General features: G+C 46.2%; 1 protein-coding gene across 1 annotated transcript in view; it reads right to left on the bottom strand.

The window, feature by feature from the left end:
• Positions 1-8,532, bottom strand: part of KCTD21 (potassium channel tetramerization domain containing 21) — an 18,563-nt gene extending 10,031 nt beyond the window's left edge. Inside the window, exon 1 of the mRNA XM_003780866.3 lies at positions 8,486-8,532. The gene's annotated coding sequence lies outside the window, so the exon portion shown is untranslated. The remainder of the gene's footprint in view (positions 1-8,485) is intronic.
• Positions 8,533-9,205: the final 673 nt, after the last annotated feature.

Raw genomic sequence — 9,205 nt, 5'->3', positions numbered from 1 at the left:
CCACAACGCCCGGCTGTTTATTGGTCGTAGGTGTCATGGTTGTTTAGCAGGCCTAGGTCAGCTCGAACCTGCCAGCTGGGTGTTTGTGGCTGGTGCTCTACTCACTGAGTTACGTTCGGGTGCTGAGCCTGCTTTCCATGTATTGATTTATGACCTCACCTGTAATCCCCATCTCCCTAAAATGTATAAAACCAAACTGTAACCCCACCACCCTGAGTCTACTTGCTCAAGGCTTCTTGGGTGTGGCTCTGGGTCATGGTCCTCAAATTCAGCTCAGAACAAACCTTAAATTATTTTACTGAGTATAGCTTTTTTTTTGATGACAGTGTCAGAATTGAAGTGTAGTGCCCCACACAGTTGGTATCAGAATATTGGTGTGACAGTAAATGAAATAGTTGTTTTTTTCATTTATACTGAAAGAGGGAGGGAACAAATATTTACTGAATCTTTTACTACATCTGAGGCCTTTACACTCATCAGCTCTTTACACTCACAGCAATCCTACAAAGTAGGAAACCGAGACTCAGAAAGACTATGACTTGCCCAGGACACACTACAAGTGAGCCACGAGCTCATTCTCCTCCCACAACTGCTGAGGGTTGTAATAACTACAAAAGGCTTTAGAGCTTCAAAAAGTTTGAGAGTCTCTGAAGCAGCTGATCAGACATTGGTCTGCGGCTTGCTTGGTAAGACTACAGCTCCAAACCCTGAGCTCACACCTCCTGGTTTTACAATGTTTGGAGCTTACAAAACAGTCGGCGGCATTTTATAATATTTATTTTTAATAAGAATATATGGGAAAGTACAGAAAATAGTACCAGTATTCTAAGTGCTGTCTATGCACTACCTCAAAGTCTTCACACACATGAGATAGCTGCTCTTGGGGCATAGGCCATGCCACCCCAAAATATGACTGCAACAGATCAGAACATACTACCTCAAAATATACCTCTCCAGCATATTGATTATTCTGAGTTGGTTATTTTGAGAAACTGCAGACACAGAAGCATATCTGAAAAGCTGTTCTTTGCAAAGGGAATTTAGAAAATAACTTTTCTCATTAGTAAAGGTATCTGTACCAGACAGACAGCTGCTCTGAATCACAAGTTGTCACCTGAGAGACTTATCTGCATACAAGGCAACCTTTATTCACCAGTTTCTCCCCTCACACTCCCACAATTTGCCTCTGCCTTCCTCCAGAAGGCCCAAGCTCCTGTTCCTTTCTGTAGCTCAGGATGCTACAAAATTTCCATTACATGGCCTATTTTTGTATGACATTGTGTAATTAAAATGGTTTTACTCCTGTTAATCAGTCTTCTGTCAAGTTAATTTGTAGCCCAGCCAAAAACATCCCCCTATGAAACTATTATCATTTCTATCTTATAGATGAGGACACCGAGCCCAGAAAGGGCAAGAGACTGCTCAAGGTTGCACAGCTAGTCAGTGGAGGGGCTGAGCTCAGGTCTGAGCCCCAAAACTCTGCTCATTTCCCCTTCCCACCATGGGGGCCCAATGTGAGCAACGGAGGCACATACCTCTTATTCTCTGTCCTGACCAGTCTGGGGTTGCCCACTGATGCTGGGGCTCCGCCCAATCACATCTGAGGATGAGAGACAAGACCCCAGGATGGCCCAGAGGTCCTCCAGAGCTGACACAGTCCACTGAGAGGCCTGCACCTTTCTCATTCAATAGCAACTCATGATGTCTAAAGATAAAGCAGCAAAGCACAAAATCCAGGCTTTTAAAAGCCTGACTCAAATAGCTGAATGGGCATGCAAACTGAATCAGTGGTTCTCAACCTTCCTAATGATGCAGCCCTTCAATACAGTTCCCACAGGTTGAGAATAGCGGGTCTAAATGAATAAGTTTTCTTAAGCAGAGACTTTTCAAGAGGCAAATCTAAAGTTACGGTCTGCCTCTCAACTTGAAAAGACTCAGGCAAAAAAGTTGGTTCTATCTGCCTCCCTGAGAAAACCACTGAGGTCAAACCAGGAGACCATGCCACACTGTTCCTTAGACAAGGCAGGGGGCCATGGCACCTGGGGAGTTGCAGATGAAATGAGATGGCACTTCCAGGCAAGGGCCTGAAAGTCACCCAGAAAACAAATTTTTGAGAGGGGAAGTCCTAAAAGGAAGGGCAGCCAAGACATTGCTCTGAGATTCCTACTTAAAAACTATGTTCTGGTGCCCTAGGTCCCTGCAGGCTTCATGAGGGAAACAGTAATGTCTTACTGCTAGGTGCATTATACACGAGTATATGAGTACACATGAGTACACATGAGCTCATCTAAGCTGCGTAATACTACTTCAAGAAAAGCATTACCTCCACTTCACAGAGGAGAAACTGAGGCTCAGTGAGGTCAGGTAACTTGCCCAAAGCAGTGGTAGAGCCAGGATGCAAGCCTAGGACTGTCTGACCACAAAGTCTGTATTCTGACAATGCTCTGCTTTGGGCATCCAGCAGCCACAGTCCTCGGTGAAGTTCTCCCATTTGTCCCTTCCTACCTCTAATCAGGTGCGCTCACACCTGCCATCTCAATTTTATTGTGACCTACATAAAGACCAGGAGGCAGAGAGATCCAACATTTCCTAAGTACCTACGACATGCCCTAAGCTATGAGGTATTTTCCTGTAGATTATTTAACTAAAATGCCACAGTGATGCTGTGAGATTATCATCTCAATTTTAAGGATTATAAAATTGAAGCCCAACGTGGCGAAGACAGCTGCTTAAGATCACACAATTAGAGGTAGCAGAGGCAGAATTCCAAGTGTAGTGTCTCTCCAAAGCCTGTGCCCCTCCAGTAACACAAACTATGACATTTTATGAAGCATAAATAGAATTTGATAGAGACCTGTGATGGTTCTGAGAGGAAGATGAACGGTCTTAAATTTGTTCTTCTAAACTAAAATTAATTATAGTTGTTATGCTGTCCTAATCCAAATCCCAGTAGTATTTTTCATAAAAGATTTAAAAAATTAAAATCTCAAATTGAAAGAATTGATAACCTGAAAGAATATTTGAAAAAGAGGATATAATCTCTGTGTAATGTATGAAATCAGATCATAAAGCAATGACATTTCAAACTGTGGTATTAAAATAATGAAAAAGAGAATGAATTTTGTAATAAATGTGTCAAAGAGACTAATTGGAAAAATATACAATTATATATTGATGCTTACAACTCTGTGATCCAGGCAGGCCAAATCACATTATCTTTATTTCACAGACAACCTAAACCAGACTGAGAGAGGATAAATCCCTTCCCAAGGGCTGCATGTGTATTCATGACCTCAGAGTCATGGCCTCTGGGAAGTTCTGGTTTGGACACCCTTTAGAGATGTCCAGTCCCCTGAAGGTCTTCAGCAGGAAGCTGTACTCAGCCACAGAGGTCCTCGCTGACAGCGTGTACATTTATGGAGCCCGGAGGAGGCATGAGCTCTTTTCTATGTGATTTGTTCTTTTCTTATATTACTGCCCACTTCCATACTGAAACTACTTCCCAAGCAGTCTGCCCTTTTTGCACTATGGGGACCTGATGTTGTAACAACAATAAATCTACCAAGTAATGATAATTATCTATTATCTATCATTTCCCAGCTCTGCTCATTCAAAGAGCCCATGAATGACACGCAGCAGCAATGAGCACACCAGACCCTGGATCTTAGTTTCTAAATGTTAATCTCCTCCAGGCTCGGCGCCTATGGCTCAACCAGCTAAGGCGCCAGCCACATACATCTGAGCTGGCGGGTTTGAATCTAGCCCGGACCCCCCAAACAATGACGGCTGCACCCAAAAAATAGCCAGACGTTGTGGTGGGCACCTGTAGTCCCAGCTACTTGGAAGGCTAAGGCAGGAGAATCGCTTGAGCCCAGGAGTTGGAGGTTGCTGTGAGCTGTGATGCCAGGGCACTCTACCCAGGGCAACAGCTTGAGGCTCTGTCTCAAAAAAAAAAAAATTGTTTATCTCCTCTAAAAGAAACCAGGGGTTCCTGGAGAAATTAATGATTTCAGACTTGTATAGGAAAAGTTCAAGGTGAGCGTGGAACTTCTTTTGCCAGGTAGCAAAGAAGCAATCAAACACTAATGAGGTCCTGTCAAAAGAATACAGGAACTGCCTGAAGGGACTCTTACTGGTAAATCTGTAATAATTTGAGTACCAAAAAGAATGATTATGATTTTAAAAAAATCATGAGTCCAGAATGTTACTCCAAAAAGAGAAAAGAGGAGGAGGGGGAGACAAAAAATTAATTCTATAAAAAACAATATCAGGCAATAAATATAGAAGGGGCTCAGTGCCCATAGCTCAATGAGTAGGGCATCAGCCACATACACCAGGGCTGGCTAGTTTGAACCCAGCCTGGGGCCTGCCAAACGACACTGACAACTACTCAAAAAAAAAAAAAATAGCCAGGCATTGTGGTGGGCGCCCATAGTCCCAGCTACTTGGGGGGTTGACGCAAAAGAATCACGTAAGCCTAAGAGTTTGAGGTTGCTGTGAGCTGTGACACTACAGCACTCTCCCAAGGGCAACATAGTGAGACTCTGTCTCAAAAAAAAATAAATGAATAAAAATAAATAAATATAAAAGGAATGGCAGAATTAGAAAATTACCAATGTTGTGATTCTGGCAAGGATCACAGTGGGTGTAGTATGAAAGGTTATCAGGAACACACAATTACAACAGCCTCAAAGAATTACTCATTAATTACAAGAGGGAAAATTGACCCTTACAACAGAGAGATCAGATTGTCATGACCTTAACCAACAATTAAATATAGTATTCATTTATAGTAAGTCTATATGAAATATAGTATTCATTTATAGTAAGATATCATATCATACACCTCCTGATGTGATGGAATAACAAAATAACCCAAAACCAACCTGAATCTAATCATTAATGAACTAATCAAACATATTTATACAGATGGAGGGGCTCGATTTAGATTGAGCTGCTTAAAGAGATATAATCAAATATAGTATGTGAACCTCGCCCGGATCTGATATTTACTTCATTTTATTTATTTAGAGACAGAGTCTCACTTTGTCCCCTTTGGTAGAGTGCCATGGCATCATAGCTCACAGCAACCTCAAACTCTTGGGCTCAAGCAATCCTCTTGGCTCAGCCTGCTGAGCAGCTGAGACTATAGACACGCTTTACAGGCCTGGCTAGTTTTCCTATTTTTGGTAGAGATGGGGTCTCACTCTTGCTCAGGCTGGTCTGGAATTCCTGACTTCAAGCAATCCACCTGTCTCAGCCTCCTAGAGTGCTAGGATTATAGGTGTGAGCCACCACGCCTGGCCTCTGGATCTGAGTAACAATGGTTTTATTAGGTAATATTGATTTATTGCTAATTTTCTTAGGTTTGACAATGGTATTATGGTTATGTAGGAGAATGTTATTTTTAGGAGAGGACTGCTGAAGAACATCTGTAACTTACTTTTATATGCTTTGGCCAAAAAAAAAAAAAAAAGTGTGTGTATGTATAAAGCAAAGTTGGCAAAGTGTGAATTGGTACATCTAGGTGAAGGGCTACTTTAAACTTTTTTGTAGACTTAAAAATTAAAAAAAAAAATGTATTTTGAAAGAAGGGAGAAGAACGCTTCCCTCATAGGGCTACAGATATAAATTCCAGTTAGAATGCCAGACTCAAGAAATAAATTTTTACTTCTACTAAGAAGCCACTGAAAGTTCATAATTTTTATCTCTAAGTGTCACTGAGTTTGGGGGGGTTGGCATGCCAACCACAGCTAGGCAAAAATGGCTCAGAGTTGGTGGAGGAATTAGAATTTAAACCTCTGTGGTCTTTCTAGATAGACCCACTCCCCAGAGAAACCACACTCAGAGGCCTGTGGTGTTCTGTGCTGGAATCCAAGGGCAGGCTGGGAGAAGATGGTGGTTCAGGACTTGTTTTTCTGTCTCATCCCAAACTACAGTAGGAAAGAAACTTTCATAATGTTTACTGAGGACGTTGACAAAAAGGGGCCATTTCTGAGTCTTAAAAATGTTGAGGATGGGCGGAAGGAACTGGAGAGGGTATGTGGGGAAGAGGACAGTGAATGCTGTTTGGTGTTATGGAGATTATATCTGAATCATGTTCTGCCACTTACCAGCTGCCCCTCCTGGGCAGAGGCCCGTATCCTAACAATAACTACCACCACAATGGTAATAGTAACAACTAACATTTACTGAGTTGTTACTACTGTGCCAGGCACTTCAGGCATGACAATCTCTTTTAATCTCATAGATAGAATAGATACTGTTATGTCCCTACTTAACAGATCAACCACGCTAGGCTTTCTCCTACCGCTGCAATTTGGCATCTGCCCTCCCTTCTGTCTAGACAGTAAAAGAAAATTCCATTCATCTGCCAGGCCCCTCAGCTGGGATTCATTCCTTTTCTGCATTTCCAGAGCATTTTATTCTCAGTGCTTACTACAGCCAACTTTACTAGATAGGTGTCTGGCCCCATTGCCTCCCTTTATATTCACAGAAGCAGGTAGAATAGGGAAAGGAGAAAATATCTCTTTCCCTGTTTAGACATTTTCTCCACCCCAGACTGTCATCTACGTCCTCAAGGAAGATTTATCACCCTCTCCTGGACTTCTTATTTTTTATTTTTTGAGACAGAGTCTCATGTTGCCCTCGGTAGAATGCTGTGCCATCACAGCTCACAGCAACCTTGAACTCTTGTGCTTAATCGATTCTCTTGCGTTGGCCTCCTACGTAGCTGGGACTATAGGCACCCTCCACAACGCTGGCTATTCTTTTGTTGTTGTTGTCATTGTTCTTTAGCTGGCCCAGGCTGGGTTCAAACCCACAGCCTGGGTGTAAGTGGCTGACGCCCTACCCACTGGGCACTGCCTCTCTCCTGGACTTCTAAAACTTTTCATTTTGAAATTCTCTCTTGAATTTTCAATTTGGAATTTAAGGCATGGGGCAAGACTCAGGTCACCTGGAAGTAATTGCAAGGAGTGTTTCCATCATATAGGGGAATGGATAGAGCATGGTTAGTTAATTTCAAGAAGATAATGCTCAGACTGTCTTCTGGTACACTGGAGACTTCCCCACCTAGATCAGTGAGCTCACCAAGACAAGGACTCTTTGGCTTATAGCCCAAAGGACTAAGTAGGGACACTGCCCTTCCCCTCCCCTTCTTGCTCTCCCCACACCCAACTGCTCTATCTTTAACCCTGTCTTGCCCAGTCCATGTCTCCAGGCTGTTCCGTGACCACCCTATGCACACAGTAGGAGAGAAAATGTGCTTCCTACACTCAGTTAACACACAAGGGCTCCGGACTGAACTGCCCACTGGGGCAGAAGAGGAAAGGTGGGCTGGAAAGACAACCCTGGAGCTGGCATGACCTCCTTCCTTGCACAGCAATGTATCCTTTTGCCGGTGTAGACCCCCAACAACCACCACAATTCCTCATCCTCTGGTTTTCCTTCAACCTTAGTCCCTCTCATGTTTCACCTTGTGGTTTTCCTCAGACACAGGCACCCCACTTCAAGCATTTTCTCCCTCTGTCTTCTGGCTCCTCCCAACAGTAATTTATACAGGCTTTATGAGGCTTTATACAATACTTCATAAGGGCTTTCAAATGCATCTCATTTCATCTTACAATACCATAGGAGGGTTGCCCGACAGGCTGGCATTGGGAAGGGTTGGGGGAACTGGTCCTTAGACAATCTGCAAAGGGCAGGGCATCAAAACTTGTTTCTTCCCTGCCACCCACTCCAGCCTAAACCTCAGTCTCTCCAGAGTGCAGAGGGGAAAAAGAAAAGTTTTTGAAGCAAAGGGTCCTGAGTAGCTTTGAGTGAGTCACTTCACTTTTCTGAGTCTCATGTTCCTCACCTGTAAACAAACACATGGTGACGCCTTTACAGGGCGTGAGAGTTTAATGAGATCATATATATGGCGCATTGACCTCAAGGGATGGGCTCTTTATTTCTAGTCACAAGGAAAGTGTTCTGTGCATCCACAGGCTCTTGCCCTGCAGATTCTGCTACAACGCTGCCCATCCAGGGCTCTCCAGAGGTAGGAGGGGTCTCTTTCATCTTTGTCTCCGCCCTTCCTTCCCCAAGGTTTCTCGGCTTTGCCTCATCAGCTTTTCGGCGCTCAATTCCCCGCCATAGAGACCTCTCTCAGACCTGACTCAAGGGCCCCCTTCTCACCTAGAGACCCCGCCCCTCCTTGCCCCACCTACCAAAGACTCCTCCCCCGACCCTCTTTATCCGGGCTTTTCCATCACCATCCTCTCTGGCTCCTCCCACCAACTCCGCCCCCCTCTTATAGCTCTGCCCCTTTGGTTTACCTCTCCCAGAAACGCGTCCCCTCCCCCGCAACCGCAGGGGTTGCCAACCCCATTACACAGATGAGAACGGCGAGGCTGTGATAGATAACCTCTCAGGTGCCCAGATGGGTCCGCCTCCCATCACCGGTAGTCCCCCATTCCCGTGCCCCGGGCCGCACCGCACCCACCTCCTGCCCTCGCTCTGCAGCCTCCCCTCCGCGGGCGGCCGGCGCAGCTGTGCTAAAGGGGCGGAGGGCCAGAGCCCAGCCCAGGGGCGCGGCGGCCTGGGGGCTGCGCGTTGCACCCCGGGACTCGTAGTTCTCCCTAGGCTCCTTGCGGCCTGGTGCCCGGAGTGCGAACTCCATCTCCCAGGAGGCACTGCGGTGAGCCGCCCGGCGCCCCGCCCCGTCCTCGCCAGCGCTCAGGCCGGCTGGCCTTAAAGGGAACGCGGTCCGGGTGGTGGCTCACCGGGTGGCCCCTGCTCCGGCTCCGCCCAGTTTCCCGCACCTCGCCCCTCCCCCCGCTTCGTCCCGCAGCTCCGCGGCCGCGCCTCTGAGTCGGGCTTTCTGGGTCCATACAGGCTTGTGTAGAGCAGGGTGGGAAGATTGGACTTTGCAGTAGAAGCAGCATCCCTCCGGTCTGGGACCAGGCGGAGGGCGTCCCCAACCTGGGTTGTGGGGAGCAGAGGGCCCACCCTGACCTAGCCGGCCTGAGAGCCCCGCCCAGGAGCCGGCTTTCAGTCAAGGCCCACTGAGGTCCTAGAGGTAAGGGGGCTGGGGGCGTGTGTGCGGGTTGGAAGTGGGAGGTCTGCCCCCTGGCATTTGGAGAACCCTGGAATTGTGAGCCCGGAGCTGGGAGTCGGGAGGTTTGTGTGCATTCTGGGCCTCGCTGTGTGACCTTGGGCGAGT

This window comes from Otolemur garnettii, unplaced genomic scaffold, assembly GCF_000181295.1.
Source record: "Otolemur garnettii isolate 467f Iridium unplaced genomic scaffold, OtoGar3 scaffold00001, whole genome shotgun sequence".
In the NCBI taxonomy this organism is placed as follows: domain Eukaryota; kingdom Metazoa; phylum Chordata; class Mammalia; order Primates; family Galagidae; genus Otolemur; species Otolemur garnettii.
This window is presented reverse-complemented; position numbering and strand designations above follow the sequence as displayed.